This window comes from Ahaetulla prasina, chromosome 2, assembly GCF_028640845.1.
Source record: "Ahaetulla prasina isolate Xishuangbanna chromosome 2, ASM2864084v1, whole genome shotgun sequence".
NCBI lineage: Eukaryota > Metazoa > Chordata > Lepidosauria > Squamata > Colubridae > Ahaetulla > Ahaetulla prasina.
Genome location: NC_080540.1, coordinates 11,389,401 through 11,408,683, shown reverse-complemented (window position 1 = coordinate 11,408,683; position 19,283 = coordinate 11,389,401). Strand labels below are relative to the sequence as shown.

At 48.3% G+C, this 19,283-nt stretch overlaps 1 pseudogene; it reads left to right on the top strand.

Moving 5' to 3' along the window:
* Nucleotides 1–18,735, top strand: part of LOC131193527 (zinc finger protein 585A-like) — a 48,007-nt pseudogene extending 29,272 nt beyond the window's left edge.
* Nucleotides 18,736–19,283: the final 548 nt, after the last annotated feature.

Here is a 19,283-nt window from a genome sequence, read left to right as displayed (position 1 = left end):
AAGTCAGGCCCTTTGGCTTCCTCCACAGCCTGGAAGCAGCGAAGGGACAAGAATGAATCATCTGGGCTGCTGCTCTATATTCTTTCTCTTCCCAAATTTTGTTATCCTTTTGCTGCATGGTTTAAAACAGCTGCTTGTGATTTTCTGCTGGGAGACTTAAAGAAATCTTGATATATTTTTTCATATTGCTGAGCCACCCATCTCCCTCACTCTCCACGAATCACTTCGTTCCTTGTGATTTGACTGACACTTTGTTTTCCTTGCGAGCGAGGAGTCTCATGGGCAGAAGGGATGCTTTTAAATCTTGGGTGGTGCTAATCTCCCATAAGGATGGCTGGTTTTTTCTGCAGTTCTAATTATCCATTGAAGTCTGTGTCTGTCTTGTTGGGTTGCAGAACCAAACCAGACAGTTATAGAGGTGCAGATGACAGACTCAATCATTCCTTTGTAGAACTGGATCAGCAGCTCTTTGGGCAGTTTGAGCTTTCTGAGTTGGCACATGTTAGTGTCCCCCACTTTTCTAAAATTAGATCAAACAAATTGAGTGCATCCACTTCTGAAACATTTTTAAGAGTGAAATTTAAAAAAAACTATATACATAGATGTATAGGTTTGTATGTATGCATACATGTGTATCTGTATAAACCTCAATATTTTCAGGGTGTTTTTATTCGAAATATGACTGGATATCTGAACTTGGATTTTTCTAGTCTTCTATGTGCTTAATGAATCATAATGAATGTTAGAGATTAAATCAGCATTTTGATATTTTTGCTTTTTCATAGTAATATGTGGAATTTTTTTTGCTGTTCTACTAGGTTCTGCAGCCATTTTATAAACAATAATGAAACTAATCCATTAATCTGAATCTTACAAAGTGGCTGTCAAGAAGAGCTCTGGACAACCGAGAATGAGAAGCAGCATTAAAATGCAAAACAAACCATCAATCAAAATATCTTCCACTTCTTCCAGAAAGTGTTAAAACTCTTTCCTCAGCAGATGGATACAAGCGTGAGAATCACAGGAACAGAGTTTTCAGCTGGAAAAATAGATTATGTGGAACTGAAGAAAATGTTGCATGAAAAAGTAAAAAGATATAATTACCAAATTCAGAAAAATTGTGAAATAGCTGGACATCAGTGGAAAGGAAAAGGTCCCTTGGATAGCCAAAGGCATTAATGAAGGCCATTGAGGAAGGAAAGAGTGTCTTGAATCAAAGTATCCGCCACATAAGGGATCAGAAATATTTTTGGCCCCCTCATGAATCGAAGAATATCAGTGTTGGAAAAACCTCACCGACTGCCTGTTTTGGGAAAAACACAGATTGCAGATCGCAGCTGATTATGCACAAGAGGATCCATTCCCTGAAAACCCATACAAATATTTGGAGTGTGGGAAAAGCATTATTCAGAACAGGACTCCTATGATTTATGGAATGGCCAATGCAGGAGGAGCAGCTCTGCCATTGCTCCCAATGTGAAAAAAGGCTCAGCAGGCGAATGAATTTAGTTCGCCTTTAGGAGATTGACAATGGAGAAAAACTCTTTGAATGTCTTGATGTGTGAAAAGATTCACTTGGAATTCTGACCTGGTTATACACCAGAGAGAGAAACCATATGACTGTCCATATTGTGACAAAATGTTTAATCAGAATTCTATAGTGGGGATACACAAGAGAACTAACACAGAAGAGAAATCATATGAGTGTCTGGATTGTGGGAAAAAATTCACTCAGAATTCGAAACTGGTGAAACACCAGAGGACTCACACGGGAGAGAAACCATGAGTGTCTCTATTGTGGCAAAAGTTTCAGTCAGAATTGGAACCTGTTGGTACACCAGAGGATTCACACGGGAGAAAAACCATATGAGTGTCGGGATTGTGGGAAAAGTTTCAATCACAAATCCCACCTGGTGAAACACCAGACAACACACACCGGAGAGAAATTCTATTGTTCAGGTTGTGGGAAAGGTTTTAGTTGCAATTCCGACCTGGTGGTACACCAGAGGACTCACACAGGAGAAAAACCGTATGAGTGCCCGGATTGTGGGAAAAGTTTCAGTCGGAATTCCCACCTTGTGGAACACCAGAGGACTCACACAGGAGAGAAACCATTTAAGTGCCCAGATTGTGGGAAAAGTTTCAAGCGTAACTGCAAGCTGGTGATACACCAGAGGACTCACACCGGAGAAAAACCATACAAGTGTCAGGATTGTGGGAAGAGTTTCAACCAAAATGCCAAGCTGGTGATACACCAGAGGACTCACACTGGAGAAAAACCATTTGAATGTCTGGATTGTGGGAAAAGTTTTAGTGAGAATTATTACCTGGTGATTCACCAGCGGAATCACACAGGAGAGAAACCACACAAGTGTCCAGATTGTGGGAAAAGTTTCAATTGGAATTCTGAACTTGTGGTGCACCAGAGGATTCACACAGGAGAGAAACCATATAAGTGTCCTGATTGCGGAAAATGTTTCCATCGAAATTCTGACTTGGTGACACACGAGAGGACACATACAGGAGAGAAACCATTTGAGTGTCCAGATTGCAGGAAAAGATTCAGTCACAGTTCCAGCCTGGTGATTCACAAGAGGACTCACACAGGAGAAAAACCGTATGAGTGTCCAGATTGTGGGAAAAGTTTCAGTCGGAATTCCCACCTTGTGGAACACCAGAGGACTCACACAGGAGAGAAACCATTTAAGTGCCCAGATTGTGGGAAAAGTTTCAAGCGTAACTGCAAGCTGGTGATACACCAGAGGACTCACACCGGAGAAAAACCATACAAGTGTCAGGATTGTGGGAAGAGTTTCAACCAAAATGCCAAGCTGGTGATACACCAGAGGACTCACACTGGAGAAAAACCATTTGAATGTCTGGATTGTGGGAAAAGTTTTAGTGAGAATTATTACCTGGTGATTCACCAGCGGAATCACACAGGAGAGAAACCACACAAGTGTCCAGATTGTGGGAAAAGTTTCAATTGGAATTCTGAACTTGTGGTGCACCAGAGGATTCACACAGGAGAGAAACCATATAAGTGTCCTGATTGCGGAAAATGTTTCCATCGAAATTCTGACTTGGTGACACACGAGAGGACACATACAGGAGAGAAACCATTTGAGTGTCCAGATTGCAGGAAAAGATTCAGTCACAGTTCCAGCCTGGTGATTCACAAGAGGACTCACACAGGAGAAAAACCGTATGAGTGCCCGGATTGTGGGAAAAGTTTCAGTCGGAATTCCCACCTTGTGGAACACCAGAGGACTCACACAGGAGAGAAACCATTTAAGTGCCCAGATTGTGGGAAAAGTTTCAAGCGTAACTGCAAGCTGGTGATACACCAGAGGACTCACACCGGAGAAAAACCATACAAGTGTCAGGATTGTGGGAAGAGTTTCAACCAAAATGCCAAGCTGGTGATACACCAGAGGACTCACACTGGAGAAAAACCATTTGAATGTCTGGATTGTGGGAAAAGTTTTAGTGAGAATTATTACCTGGTGATTCACCAGCGGAATCACACAGGAGAGAAACCACACAAGTGTCCAGATTGTGGGAAAAGTTTCAATTGGAATTCTGAACTTGTGGTGCACCAGAGGATTCACACAGGAGAGAAACCATATAAGTGTCCTGATTGTGGGAAAAGTTTCAATTGAATTCTGAACTTGTGGTGCACCAGAGGACACATACAGGAGAGAAACCATTTGAGTGTCCAGATTGCAGGAAAAGATTCAGTCACAGTTCCAGCCTGGTGATTCACAAGAGGACTCACACAGGAGAAAAACCGTATGAGTGTCCAGATTGTGGAAAAGATTTCAGTTGTAGGTCTAGCCTTATAAATCATGTAAGGTTACACATAGGAGAGTAACCCTTCAAATCCCCAGTTTGGGGACAGCACAAAATCCCTCGCTTATCACAAATGAAATTCCACATGATAAATTTCATCTGTTTAGAGGGATCTTGAATCTTGGTTTTTGTCACGTAGTGAAAGCCTGGCTGAGAAAGTGATAATTTAATTTCTTGTGTGATTCTTCTTACTCAAGCATGTCTTATTATTAAACATGAGGGAGGAGATCTGAGCTTCCTTAGTTTGGCCCAGTGCGGTCATTTCCTTCCACAGAGTCAAGGGGAACTGCCCTTGCTGGGTCAGAGAAAGCCAGTTTGGATCTCTATTAGGTATCTTTGTTGCCTTGAGTTATTTGCACATATAATATAGGGGGATATAAACCAGGGGTGAAATCCAGCTGGTTCTGTCAGGTTCTGGAGAACGGGTAGCGGAAATTTTGAGTAGTTGGGAGAACCGGTAGCGGAAATTTTGAATAGTTCGGAGAATCGGCAAATACCACCTCTGGCTGGCCCCAGAGTGGAGTGGGAATGGAGATTTTGCAATGTCCTTCCACCAAGAGTGGGGAGGGAATGGGGATTTTGCAGTATCCTTCCCCTGCCATGCCCACCAAGCCATGCCCACCAGGCCACACCAGGCCCATCACGCCACACCAGGCCCATCAAGCCACGCCCACAGAACTGGTAGTAAAAAAATTTGGATTTCACCACTGATATAAACATGTATGTATATATTTTTACTTAGCATGTGTATGGCAGCCGAATGTATGATGACTCCAATGGTTTAACAGTAATAAAAGCTTTCTACAGAAACTAATCAACCCCATCTATATAGCAAATGGCAAAATTCAATGCATTTAACATGTTCTTGCCCTCAAAATACAGGGCACGTCTAGGAAGGTTGATGACATTTGGATGGTCGAGGCATCCCAAAAAGACGATTCTTGCTTTTCTTCAATTTAGAAGTTAACGAGGCCTCCAGACATTAGTAACTATGTTCATTTCTTGTGCTATTCTTTCTCAAAACTTGTAATCATTCTCCTTGTGAGGAGTTAAATTAAATAAAAGGAGTTAAATTGCAGAAGTTAACCTCAGGATTAGGAAGAGCCATGGTACCACAGTGGTTAGAGTGCAGTACTGCAGGTTACTTCTGCTGACTTTCGGCTGCCTGCAATTTGGCAGTTCAAATCTCACCAGGCTCAAGGACGTCCATCCTTCTGAGGTGGGTCAAATGAGGACCCAAATTCTTGGGGGCAAAATGTGTAGAGAGGGCTGTAAAGCACTGTAAAGCAGTATGTAAGTCTAAGTGCTATTGCTATTAGCAGCCTATAAATTTGATAAATAAATGAATAGACCTTCATTTGCCTCAAGCAACTTGCAGATGGGTATCTTCAGCAGATTCATTTGTTCATTCATTCATTTCTTCTTCCTCTGATTTATTTAAAATCTTTATGTAGCCACCTATGTTATAACAATCTCTGGCTGGCTCCAAGTCAATAATTAACTTTAAAATTGTATTAAAACCAAATGCTAAAAAGAAAAAACGGGTTTCAATTCACCTGATGTGCAGTCCTCTCTTCTTATCCCAGTGCTTAGGGGAAAAGCTAGTTCTTTGTTTTGTGGAAGATCAGGAGGATAAAGACCTGCTGAACTTCAGGAAGAAGAGTGTTTCAGAGGGAATGGTTGGCAAGAGTCAAGGCTCTCTTCCTAGCTCCTATCAGATGGCAGTATTTAAGGAAAAGGCCCTGAGTGTGCCTCTCCTAACCTGGAAGAACAGATAGATGGCAAAAATAAAGGTGGGAAAATAATGACAGGTGCCCTGTTGGCTCAGTAGTTAAAATGTGACATTGCCGGCTGATTCTGTCCACAGCCATGAATTTGATCCTGGCCTCTAGGTTGACTCAGCCTTCTGTCATTCTGAGATCTATAAAATGAGGAGCCAGATTGTTAGGGACAATATGCTGACACTAAACCGAGTGGTACAAAACACAGTGGGGCGGTATTTATGTCTGATTGCTATTGCTGTAATAAATACTGTTAAAGGTGATGAGCTTGAATTGCACCTTGAAGTGAATCCAGTGCGGTTCGCACCGCAAAGATGTTGCACGGGCCACCTAGGGGCTTCCATTACTGTGTGCGCTGCTGCGCTCTGGACCAGTTGAAGTCTTCTAGTGGTCCAGTGCAGGGATTCAAACAGGAGGTGACCCAAGGCAAGAGTGACCCCTGTGTAAGGCATCCAGGTGCAGGAAAGGGCACAATTGGTGGACACGATTAATCTGTGCAATGCCCCTCCCCCAACCATGGCCGCCTCAAATAGGATTTGTGAGTGCAGGAAGACTCCCAGGTTGTGCAACCAGCTCAGTCGCCAGAGGGGATCACATGACCCCAGAACGCTGCAACTGTCACAAAGATCAAGGACTGCCTGTACATAATTGGATATGGCAGGAAGGATGGCCTCTCCTAGCAATTCCATGTAGGTGTTAAACCAGCTTGCTTACTGAGGGTAATCCTGGCAGTTCCAGCTGCAAGAATGCGGAGGGAAAAATAATATTTCCTATATAGATGGGTTTGGAAGCAATGTGGGTGGGAATTTGCAAGGTTTCGTCCCCTATTTCATTCTATTAAAGGGCTATGAAGCTGCCAATCGTTTAAGGCTGAACATACAAGACCTTTATCAACTTTTATGACGCAGCACCTGCTTAATCTTGTGAAGCTAAGTAGGGTCAAGCTTCACTCTTCAACTTTTCCTCAGTTGCAAATGTAGTTTGGGGGAGTTATCCTGCACCTCCAAGAGACAGAACTGGCTAGGATAGTCTCCACTGATGCACAAGGGAGGTGCTTTTTGTCCCTGCCTGATGGCACATTGTGTTTCACCACAGATGCTTTCCCTTGGTTTGTTCCTGAAAAGGAAGCTCCTGGCTCAGTTGGAGTCAGAATGAGGGCCGCCCTACCAGACCCCAAAGGACAAACTAGGGCTAGAGTCTTCCGTTCAACAGCTTAACTATAACAGCTTCAACCATTTGCCAAGGCAGGTTTCGAGGCGTTCTCGCGCACACAGACACAGACACCAAGCTACAAACTGGGTTAAACAATCTCCAGCAGCCCCCAAGGGAGGTTCACTTTCAGGTTGGCTGTTATACGTCATCCCCCCACCTACTTTGGACCGTTTCCTTTGGTTTAGTTGGAGCAAGAGGGACAGTGAGTGAACTCTTGGGAGACCTGAAAGAAAAGCTTTAGGATAGACTGTCAGGGAAGAAAGCTATTCCTGGGCTCGGTGGGAGTCAAATAAGACTTGATGGCACCGAAGGAACCACGGAATCCACGGAAGCCTCTTGCAAACGCTTCAGGGTAGAGATAGGAGGAGGGTGATTTTCAACCGTCTGTCGCTAGATGGCGCTCTACAAAGCAGCAACACACGCGGCAGTGAATAGAGTACAGCAGCGGCATCGCTACTATTAACATTACACCGGAAAAAGAGAGGCCGAGGTAGAACGAACTGAAACGATAGAGTTTTAGATTGCTAGAGAAGACGTGGAAGAAAGAAGATCACAACAACTTCCTCTTCCGGCTCACGCAGTGCCGGATAATGGCGTCGGCCGAACCTCCTGTGCTGCTTGGAGGGTGGAAGCGGCTCCTGGGAGGTGAGTGGAGGGAAGGTCGGAGGAGAAGCCGGGAGGAAGTCGGGCCTCTTCCTTTCCTCCACGGCCTGGAAGCAGAGCAAGACGGAAACTTCTGGGCGGCGGCTGCTGCATCTTCTTTCTCTCCCCAAATGCTGCAGGATTTAAAACAGCTGCTTGTGATTTTCTGCTGGGAGAGTTAAAGAAATCTTGATATTTTTTTTTCATATTTCTGAGCCACCCACCTCCCTCACCCTCCACGAATCACTTCGCTCCTTCTGATTTGATTGACACGATGTTTTCCCACCCAGATCGATGGACTTTCATTTTCAAACAATTCCAAGATGAAAGGACTCTTTTCAGTGTTCACATTGCTCCTCCTTTCTTCCGTTTTCCACAGCTCAAAATATTTAATGTTGTCACAGACTCTCTCTAAATATCGCAGTTAGCAGCCAGCTGTAAAAAGACACTTTGTAGCTAACAGTTCCCAAGGGCCTCTGTAGCCATAGCACCGCTTTTCCAAAATCATTAGCATTTAAATCGGGATTAATTCCCCAGCAGAAAGTTAGAACAGTCATCCAGCAAAGCCAGGCTGCTCCTTGATTTTTCACTTCCTTTCTCTTTCCAAGCTGTCACAGCTTCGGTTCAGCCTTAATGGCCATCTAGTCTCCTGCCGATTCCACAGGGTTTTCCCTGAATCTAATGGGAGATTGCATATCTCCTCATGATCTATAAAACTTCCCCTCTCTCTTGGTCAACCTCTCTGGGGTTGACTTTGGCCCTTGAGGGTCTCCAGACAGGGCGAAATCAGGGGGTACGACGGAGCTCCGTTTCCCCGATCCGATCCACTGTGACGTCTGAATTCAGACGTCATTCTCTGAATACTTTGAATACTTTCTGAATGTACTGTGTGTGTGATTTACTCAGGCCAAAAGGAGAATTTTGTGATTGAGTTGTTATTTGGATCTGCTAGCCTTTTATTTTATTTTTTATTTTTTAAATAATTTTTATTTCCATTTTCCAACATCATATTTATATGCAAACTATTATCCATCATTAATCATTAATTTTTATTTATTACTGATTCAGGCCTGCCCGATTGCTACTTCCTTTCTTCACAACCTCCCTCTCTACCCTCTACTACTTTCACATCCTTCATCTCCTTCACTTTACTACTTCCTCTCCTCCTTTTCCACTCCTCCCTTCTTCCACCCTATCTAACCTTCTTATTCCCCTCCTCCTTCTCTACTGTTTCCTACCTACTTTCTTCCCTCCTTCTACTCCTCTCTCCTTTTCTTTCTGAAATGGCAGTCGAGCATCCCCAATATTATTTTAAATTTTAATTTCATATCTTCAAAAATTACTGTACATTAATAATCAATCTGTCGTGTCCCACTCCTCCGCTGACGGCTGGGTCCGGGAAATCCGAATCAGGCGTGCCTCTGCAGCTCTGCCCAAAGTCCTAGCAAAGTCCTCAGAGCAGGCAGGAGACCAGTAAGTGACTTCAGCAAGATAAGTTTGACTTTTTGCCTGACTCAGAGACTGCCAGAAAGTAGATCCTTTATATAGGCCATGGGGTGTGGCTCCATGACTCAGCACTCATTAAGGCCTGCCCCTCCCTTCCCTCTGTAGCCTCCGCCTCTCCAATCTTCTGATGCGAGGGTCACACCAATCAGCTGTTGGTAATAAACCCTCCTCAGGCTCACCTGCTGTGGAGGAGGGGGAGGGGTCTAGCTGCTCCGTTTGCCTGGGCATGGAGTCAGGGCTGGGGCAGGAGATTCTCCTTCTGCAGTTTGTGTGGGCATGGAGCCAGGACTGGGACCGAGGCATACATTCCTCAGTGTGCGGGAGCAGGTAAGAAGGCCCGGCTGCTCTGAGGCGGGCAAGACACAACACTATCCTCACCGCAGGGCCCTTCCCCGGGCTGACGATCGGGATGCGGTCGGGCGGGTTCTGCTCGTGGAAGGCCCGCACCAGGTCCGGGCGTGGGCGTCAGGCGTTGACCCAGGTGAACTCGGTCCCGCACTTGCCACGCAACCAGGTATTGGGCGCCTTCAGCCAGCGGGAGTCGCGTATGCTGTGCACCTCGTACTCCTCCGCCCCGTCCTCGTCGACAGCGACGGGTGGCGCCGGGCACCGAAGGGGAGACGGCAGGGCCTCAGGGACCAGCAAGGACCGATGGAAGACGGGATGGATCCGCATGGAACGCGGCAGGGTCAATCGGTAGGCCACCGGATTGATGACCGCCTCGACGGGGAACGGACCGATGAACCGGTGGTCCAGTTTCTTCGCCGGCCGGTCGGACGGGAGATGCTTTGTGGAGAGCCACACGTGGTCTCCGACCACCAGTGGGGGTGTTGCCCGTCGGGAACGATCGGCGACCCGCTTGTAGTCCTCCTTCGCCCGATTCAGCTGCCGACGCACCATCTGCTGGACCGCGTGCAACTCGGAGAGAAAGGACTGTGTCTCGGGAACCGGGGAGTCCGGGGGCGCCAGAGGGAAGAGCCGCGGATGGTACCCCAAATTGGCCAGGAACGGGGTGGTCTGGGTGGAGGTGTGTTGGGAGTTGTTGAATGCAAACTCCGCTAGGGACAGGTAATCGGCCCAGTTGTCCTGCTGTTGGTTCACGAAGCACCGGAGGTACTGTTCCAGGACGCCGATGACCTTTTCCGTCCCGCCGTCGGTCTCCGGATGGTGCGCCGACGACAGGCACACCTGCACCTCCAATGCGGCCATCAGGCTCTTCCAAAAGCGGGCCGTGAACTGCACCCCACGGTCCGACACCACCCTGTCCGGCAGGCCGTGGAGGCGGAAGACGTGCTGCAAGAAGAGACGGGCTGTCTTGGTGGCGGTGGGCAGCCCGCGGCACGGGATGAAGTGTGCCATCTTGGTGAGCATGTCCACCACCACCAGCACCGTGGTGAACCCCGAGGACGGCGGCAGGTCCGTCAGGAAGTCCATGGAAATCGCCCCCCAGGGTCTGTCAGGAGTCGGCAAGGGCTGGAGGAGACCGGGAGGGGCCCCCGTGGCGGCCTTGGCTTGCCGGCACGGCACGCAGGACGTCACATAGGCATGGACATCATGCCGCACCCGGGGCCACCAGAAGGTCCGCGTTACCAGGTTGAGAGTCTTGAAAAACCCGAAATGGCCCGCGGCAGGGTTGTCGTGGCACTGGGTCAGGACGAGGGACCGGAGCGGCCCCGTGGGCACATACAACCGCCCCCGGAACTTGAGTACGTCGTCTTCCAATGTCCACGGAGACGTGGGGCCCGCCTCCGCTCGCCGCTGCTGAGACCAGGCGTCTTGGCGCTGCGCCTCTCGCACCCGGGCCCGTAAGTCCACCGGTTCCCGGGCGGCGGCCAAGGCTTCCGCCGCAGTACAGTCCGTGGAGGAAGAGGGTCTTGGGCGCCAGGTACTCCGGCTTACGGGACAGGCGTCCGCCCTCCGGTTGTGGCCACTGGGGATATAGGTGACGCGGAAGTTGAACCGGCAAAGAACAGCGACCACGGATCTGCCGCTGGTTCAACTTCCGAGCCGTGGTGAGATGTTCGAGGTTCCGATGGTCCGCTCGACCTCCACCTGATGCCGGGCCCCTCCAGGTGGTGCCGCCACGCCTCGAACGCGCCTTGATAGCCAGCAACTCCTTTTCCCAGATGGTATAGTTGCGCCGGAAGGGTTGAGCTTCCGCGAGTAGTACGCGCAGGGAAAAAGAGTGCCGCCATCCGCCGGGGCCTGTAGCAGCACCGCTCCGAGGGCGACGTTGGAGGCGTCCGTCTCCACCACGAAAGGCCGGTGCGGGTCGGGATGTCGCAGGATGGGCTCCGTGACGAAAGCCTTCCTGAGAGCCGTGAAGGCTTCCTCCTGCGGGGGACCCCACCGGAACGGGACCTTCTTCTGAAGGAGCTGGGTGAGCGGAGCCGTCAGCGTGGCGAAGCCCGGGATGAAGGTCCGATAGTAATTGGCGAAGCCCAGCAGCCGCTGGACATCCTTCACCCGACGCGGGGCTTCCCAGCTGCTCAGGGCCTCCACCTTGCGCGGGTCCATGGCGATCCCCTCGGGTGAGAGGATGTGCCCGAGGAACTCAATGGACGACCGGAGGAAAAAACACTTCTCCAGCTTGGCGTAGAGCTGGTGCTCCCGCAGGCGCTGCAGGACCAGGCGGAGGTGCTGGAGGTGACTTTCCCTGGACCGGGAGTAGACCAGGATGTCGTCCAGGTAGATCACCACGAACCGATCCAACATGTCCCGGAACACATCGTTCATAAAATGTTGGAAGACGGCGGGGGCGTTGGTCAGCCCGAACGGCATGACCGTGTACTCGTAGTGTCCGTACCGGGTGCCGAACGCCGTCTTCCACTCGTCACGCATCCGCACCAGGTTGTAGGCCCCCCGGAGGTCGAGCTTGGTAAAGATGGAGGCCTCCCGCAGCCGGTCCATCAGCTCCGGGATGAGCGGCAGGGGGTAGCGATTCCGCACCGTGATGGCGTTCAGCCGGCGGTAGTCGCAACACAGGCGCAAATCCCCCGTCTTCTTTTTTACGAAGAGGACCGGGGCCGACAGAGGGGACTTGGAAGGCCGGATGAACCCTCGGGCCAGATTTTTGTCCAGAAAGTCCCTGAGGGCGCCCACCCCGGGCCCGGACATGGAATACAGGCGCCCCGTGGGCAGCGGGGCGCCGGGTTGCAGGTCCACGGGGCAGTCGTAGGGCCGGTGCGGGGGTAAGCGGTCCGCCTCCTTTTCGCTGAAGACGTCAGCGAAGTCCTGCAGCTCCGGGGGCACGGCGACGGCCGGGGTGAAGACGTCCTGGCCGGGCGAGGTGTGGCGGATGTGGTCGACACACTGCAGGCTGGGAACGAGATGGCGTTCGCGACCAGGCCACCTGAGGGTCGTGCGTCCGCAGCCAGGCCAGTCCGAGGATCACTGGGAAGTGGAGGTCCGCCGTCACGTAGAAGCGAATCGCCTCCTCGTGGTCCCCGATGGCGAGGCGCAAGGGCTGCGTGGCGAAGTTAATGGGTCCGCCACCAGCTCCCTCCCGCCGATGGTCTCGACGCCATCGGAGGGTCTACCGGAACCAAGGGGACACCAAAATGGTCCACGAGGCCCGGTCCATAAAGTTCGTGGTGGCCCCGAATCTACCAGCGTGTGCCGGATCCTTCCGCCGGTCACCCACCCACACCCGGGTGTCCAAAATCAGGTGCCGAGGGGGGCCGGGGTCCACGACGGCCATGTCTGGCGGGGGCTTGGTCCGTGCCCGGCCTAGGGTTTCCCCTGGGGCGGGCCTGCCCCGATTCCCGACTGGCCAGGGCGGGATTCGGGACGGGCGTGCGTTCGCCGCTTCCTGGGGCATGCGGCGGCGAAATGGCTGGGCTCCCACAGTACAAGCACAGCCCCTTGGCGCCTCGGCTCCGCTCCTGGGCCGTCAGGCGAGGCCTGGCCGCCCTAACTCCATGGGCTCTCGGTGGCGGCCACGAAGCGCGGGGTGGCCCGGGACGGGGTCGGCACGGGTCGAGGGAGGGCGACGGTCTTTGACGGTTGCGGGCGGCGACAGGACGGGCGTTGCTGGAGACGGGTGTCGAGGCGCAGGCAGAGGGGCACCAGGTCAACGAGGGTCCGCGGCGCCTCCACCCGAGCCAGCCCGGCCCGGAGCTCTTCCGAAGGCCCCTCTTGAACGCGTCCGCTAGTGCCGTGTCGCTCCAGTCCGAATCATGGCACAGCAACCGGAATTCCGCGATGTACTCCCGGAGGGGGCGGGGCCCTTGTTGGATCTCTCCGAGGCGCCAGGCAGCCGTCTGGGCCCGCACAGGGTCTTCATACATCAGGCGTAGTTGCCCCCAGAACCCCTGGTAGTCCGCCAGCAAGGGGCTGTCCCTGAGCACCAAGGACGTGGCCCACTGCGCAGCCTGGCCAGACAACAGGTTCATCACGAAGGCCACCCTGGCCCGGTCATCTGGAAAGTCCCCCGGCCGCATTGCCAGGTAGGTCTGGCACTGGGCCATGAAGGCCGGGAACATCTCCATCCGTCCTGAGAACTTCTCCGGCACCGGTACCGGGCTGTGGCGCTGAGGAGGAGGAGGAGGAGGAGGTTGGACTGCTGGGGCATTCCCAGCAGCCAGTTGAGCAGTCAGCTGGGCGACTTGCTGTTGCAGTTGCTGGTTGTCTGTTTGTAGCTGCTGCACAATCAGCGCCAGCTGTTGCTGATCCATCTTGTAGATGTGTGAGGAGTCAGGCAAGATGTCGTGTCCCACTCCTCCGCTGACGGCTGGGTCCGGGAAATCCGAATCAGGCGTGCCTCTGCAGCTCTGCCCAAAGTCCTAGCAAAGTCCTCAGAGCAGGCAGGAGACCAGTAAGTGACTTCAGCAAGATAAGTTTGACTTTTGCCTGACTCAGAGACTGCCAGAAAGTAGATCCTTTATATAGGCCATGGGGTGTGGCTCCATGACTCAGCACTCATTAAGGCCTGCCCCTCCCTTCCCTCTGTAGCCTCCGCCTCTCCAATCTTCTGATGCGAGGGTCACACCAATCAGCTGTTGGTAATAAACCCTCCTCAGGCTCACCTGCTGTGGAGGAGGGGGAGGGGTCTAGCTGCTCCGTTTGCCTGGGCATGGAGTCAGGGCTGGGGCAGGGAGATTCTCCTTCTGCAGTTTGTGTGGGCATGGAGCCAGGACTGGGACCGGGAGGCATACATTCCTCAGTGTGCGGGAGCAGGTAAGAAGGCCCCGGCTGCTCTGAGGGCGGGCAAGACACAACACAATCCATGTATCATTTCCCCCCCCCCTTTCTCCCCCTCCTCCCCCTTCCCCCCCCCCAGAACTCCCAGAGCAAATACCGGGTATTATAACCAACAATCACAAGCTAAAGTATACAAAATATACATAATCTCCCACCTTTAAAAATTTAAATGATATTGGGGATGCTCGACTGCCATTTCAGAAAGAAAAGGAGAGGGGAGTAGAAGGAGGGAAGAAAGTAGGTAGGAAAGGATCTGCTAGCCTTTTAGATGCCAAACTAATCAATACGTTAGAGATCAAACTTGCATGTTGATGTTTGTTTTTCCATGGTAATATATGGGGTATTTCTGCTGCTTTCACATATCATGTAGCCATTTTAAAACAATAATGAAACTAACCCATTAATATTAATCTTATAGACAAAGAGAATGCCAAGAAGAGCACTCTGGACAAAAGAGAATGAGAAACAGCTTTAAAATGGAAAACAAACCATCAATCAACATTTCCCCCCATTTCCTCCAGAAAGTTTAAAACTCTTCCCCTTCCTCAGCTGACGATACACAACGACACACAATGGAGAATATTATGAGAACAAAGCTTTCAGCTGGAAAAAAATAATGTTTGGAATCCAAAGAAACATTACATGAGAAGTCAAGGAGGATAATTTCTAAATAAAGAACACCTGGAAGTCAGTGGAAATAAAAAGGTTCCATGGATAGCCAAAACTGGCAGGCATTAATGAAAGCCTTTGTGGAAGGAAAGAGTAGCTTGAATCAAAGAACCACTAGCTAAGAGATCAGAAATAATGCTGACGACCTCAAGAATCCAAGAATATCAGTGTTAGAAAATCCCCACAGACTGCCTATTGTGGGAAAAACACAGATTGCAGATCACATCTGATTGATGCATAAATCAAACCATCCCATGAAAAGCCATACAGATGTTTGGGGTGCATCAGAAGCTTTACTCAGAACAGGTCTCTCGTGATTCGTGGAAGAACCAATACCGAAGAGAAACTCTACCAATGCTCCCATTGTGACAAAAGATTTAACATGCATACCAATCAGGTTATACACACTGGGGAGAAACCTTATGAGTGTCTGTATTGTGGGAAAAGTTTCTGTCGGAATTCCCAGCTGGTGACACACCAGAGGACTCACACAGGAGAGAAACCATATGAGTGTCTAGATTGTGGGAAAACGTTCAGTCAGAATTCCAACCTAGTGAGACACCAGAGGACTCACACAGGAGAGAAATCATATGAGTGTCTGTATTGTGGGAAAAGTTTCTCTCAGTATTCCCGGCTGGTGGAACACCAGATGACTCACACAGGAGAGAAACCTTATGAGTGTCTGTATTGTGGGAAAAGTTTCTGTCGGAATTCCCACCTGGTGGTACACCAGAGGACTCACACAGGAGAGAAACCATATGAGTGTCTAGATTGTGGGAAAACGTTCAGTAACAATTCCAACCTACTGAGACACCAGAGGACTCACACAGGAGAGAAACCATATGAGTGTCCGGATTGTGGGAAAAGTTTCTCTCAGTATTCCCGGCTGGTGGAACACCAGATGACTCACACAGGAGAGAAACCATATGAGTGTCTAGATTGTGGGAAAACGTTCAGTCAGAATACCAGCCTAGTGACACACCAGAGGACTCACACAGGAGAAAAACCATATGAGTGTCCGGATTGTGGGAAAAGTTTCTGTCAGAATTCCCAGCTGGTGGAACACCAGATGACTCACACAGGAGAGAAACCGTATGAGTGTCTGTATTGTGGGAAAAGTTTCCGTCGGAATTCCAACCTAGTGAGACACCAGAGGACTCACACAGGAGAGAAACCATATGAGTGTCTAGATTGTGGGAAAACGTTCAGTCAGAATACCAGCCTAGTGACACACCAGAGGACTCACACAGGAGAGAAACCGTATGAGTGTCTGTATTGTGGGAAAAATTTCCGTCGGAATTCCAACCTAATGAGACACCAGAGGACTCACACAGGAGAGAAACCATATTGTGGGAAAACGTTCAATCAGAATTCCCATCTGGTGGAACACCAGAGGACTCACACAGGAGAGAAACCATATGAGTGTCTAGATTGTGGGAAAACGTTCAGTCAGAATTCCCAGCTGTTGGAACACCAGAGGACTCACACAGGAGAGAAACCATATGAGTGTCTAGATTGTGGGAAAACGTTCAGTCAGAATACCAGCCTAGTGACACACCAGAGGACTCATACGGGAGAAAAACCATATGAGTGTCCGGATTGTGGGAAAAGTTTCCGTCGGAATTCCAACCTAGTGAGCCACAAGAGGACTCATACAGGAGAAAAACCTTATGAGTGTCTGTATTGTGGGAAAAGTTTCTGTCAGAATTCCCACCTGGTGATACACCAGAGGACTCACACAGGAGAGAAATCATATGAGTGTGTAGATTGTGGGAAAACGTTCAGTCAGAATTCCAACCTAGTGATACATCAGAGGACTCACACAGGAGAAAAACCATATGAGTGTCAGGATTGTGGGAAGACATTCAATCAAAATTCCAAGTTGGTGATACACCAGAGGATTCACACCGGAGAAAAACTATATGAGTGTCTGGATTGTGGGAAAAATTTCAGTGGGAATTATTACCTGGTGATACACCAGAGGAATCACACAGGAGAAAAACCGCATAAATGTCCAGATTGTGGGAAAAGTTTCAATTGGAATTCCGAACTTGTGGTGCACCAGAGGATTCACACAGGAGAGAAACCATATAAGTGTCCAGATTGCGGGAAAGATTTCCATCGAAATTCCGACTTGGTGAAACACAAAAGGACTCACACAGGAGAGAAACCATTTCAGTGTCTGGTTTGTGGGAAAAGATTCAGTCACAGTTCCACCCTGGTGATACACAAGAGGACTCACACAGCAGAAAAACCGTATGAGTGTCCAGATTGCGGAAAAGATTTCAGTTGTAGGTCTAGCCTTATAACTCATGTAAGGTTACACATAGGAGAGTAACCATTCAAATGCCCAGATTGCAGACAGTGTTTTGCACAAAATTCCTTCCTTATGACAGAAGAAATTCTACATCAGGAAAAAATTGATCTGTTTAGAGGAATCTTGAATTTCGTTTCTTGTCTCTTTCTGAAAGCCCAGCTAAGAAGTTGATAATTTAATTTCTTGCATGATTCTTCTTACTCAAGCATGTCTTATTATTAAACATGAGGAAGGAGATTTGAGCTTCCTTAGTTTGGCCCAGTGCGGTCATTCCCTTCCACAGACTCAAGGGGAACTGCCCTTGCTGGGTCAGAGAAAGCCAGTTTGGATTTTTATTAGGTATGTTTCATGCCTTGAGTTATTTCTACATATAATAAAGGGGATAATATAAACTTGTATGTATTTTTACTTAGCATCTTATGGCAGCTGAACTCATGGTGACTGCACAATAAAACCTTAAAACAGAAATCAATCAACTCCATCTATATATTTCAAATGGCAAAATGCAAAGGTTCCACATTTGACATATACTTGCCCTGCAAATTCAGGGCATGTTTAGGAAGGTTGATGACATTTGGATGGTCAAGAATTCCCAAAAACATCAATACGGGCAATTACGTGCTAGATGGAAGGAAGATCAGAAAATTGGTATAGTCCAGAATGAGGAAAATTTGGTAAAGCAAATTAGAAATCAATCTCAGGAGCATATAAAGAGATTGTATAATGTGTTACTTGAAATAGACTCTGAAAGGGATTTGGTAAAGGACTGTATGATAAAGTGGGCACAAAATTTTCAGGAGCCAATATTATTGGAAACTTGGGAAAAAATTTGGGTTAGAAATGTTAAATTTACGCAGGCTCAGAATTTAAGGGAAAATTTTTATAAAATGTTTTACAGATGGCATTTAGATCCTAGGAAATTATTGTGTATGTATCCAGATATGCAAGCAAAAAGTTGGAGATGTAACTGTGATGACGCTACATATTTTCATATTTGGTGGACTTGTAAGAATATTAAAACTTTTTGGATAAGAATTTGGTGGATTCTACAAAATGTTCTGAAAAAGAAGATAAAGTTCCTGCCGCAATTTTTTTTGCTGGGAATTATCACAGACTGTACAGTAATTGAGACTAAACTGATTTTAAATCTAATAACAGCAGCAAGATTACTTTTTATTTCTTTTTTTTTCCAATTCATTCAATGTACAGTTATATACTATTAGTCGGGCTTGCCCAGTCACCACCCCCCTTTTTAACACTCTTCCCTCTTCTACCTTCTTTTACTTTCCAGACCATCCTCTCCTTCTCTTATCTACATCCTCTCCTCCCTCCACCCTACACCTTCCTTCTCCCTCTTCTACCCCTCTTCCTTCCTCTTCTCATCTTTCCTACCTCCTACTCTCTCTTTTCTCCCTCCCCATCGTTCTAAAATGGTAACTGGGCAGACCCGACCCTACATTAATTATATTTATACATCTTCAATAATCCCTGTACATTAACCATCACTCCATCTCTAGCCTCAACCCCCCAATTCCCCTCCCCCTTACCCCCCACCCCCCACCCCGACTTCCCAGGACAAAATGCAGGGTATCAAAACTAACAATCATAATCTAAAATAATTCCTAAATTATAATGTCTAGTCTCTCCACACTTAATCACACTCTCAATTCCCCTCTCCTTCAAAAATATATCTAATACAAAATATTTCCTAAATTTACTCATATGCTATTCGATATTTTTTTATCTGATACTTATTTTGAATATAATCAATCCACATTTTCCATTCTAAAATATATTTTTCTTGTGTATAGTCTTTCAAGTAAGCAGAGATTTTTGCCATTTCTGCCAGATTTGATACTTTGAGTGTCCATTCTTCAATTGTAGGTAATTCTTCTTTCTTCCAATATTGAGCAATCAAAAGTCTTGCGGCTGTTATTAAGTTCAAAATCAATTTAGTCTCTATAGCTGTACAATCCATAATTATTCCTAGTAGAAAGAACTGCGGGGTAAACTTAATCTTCTTTTTCAAAATATTCTGCATGATCCACCATACTTTAATCCAAAATGCTTTAACTTTTTTACAAGTCCACCATATATGGTAA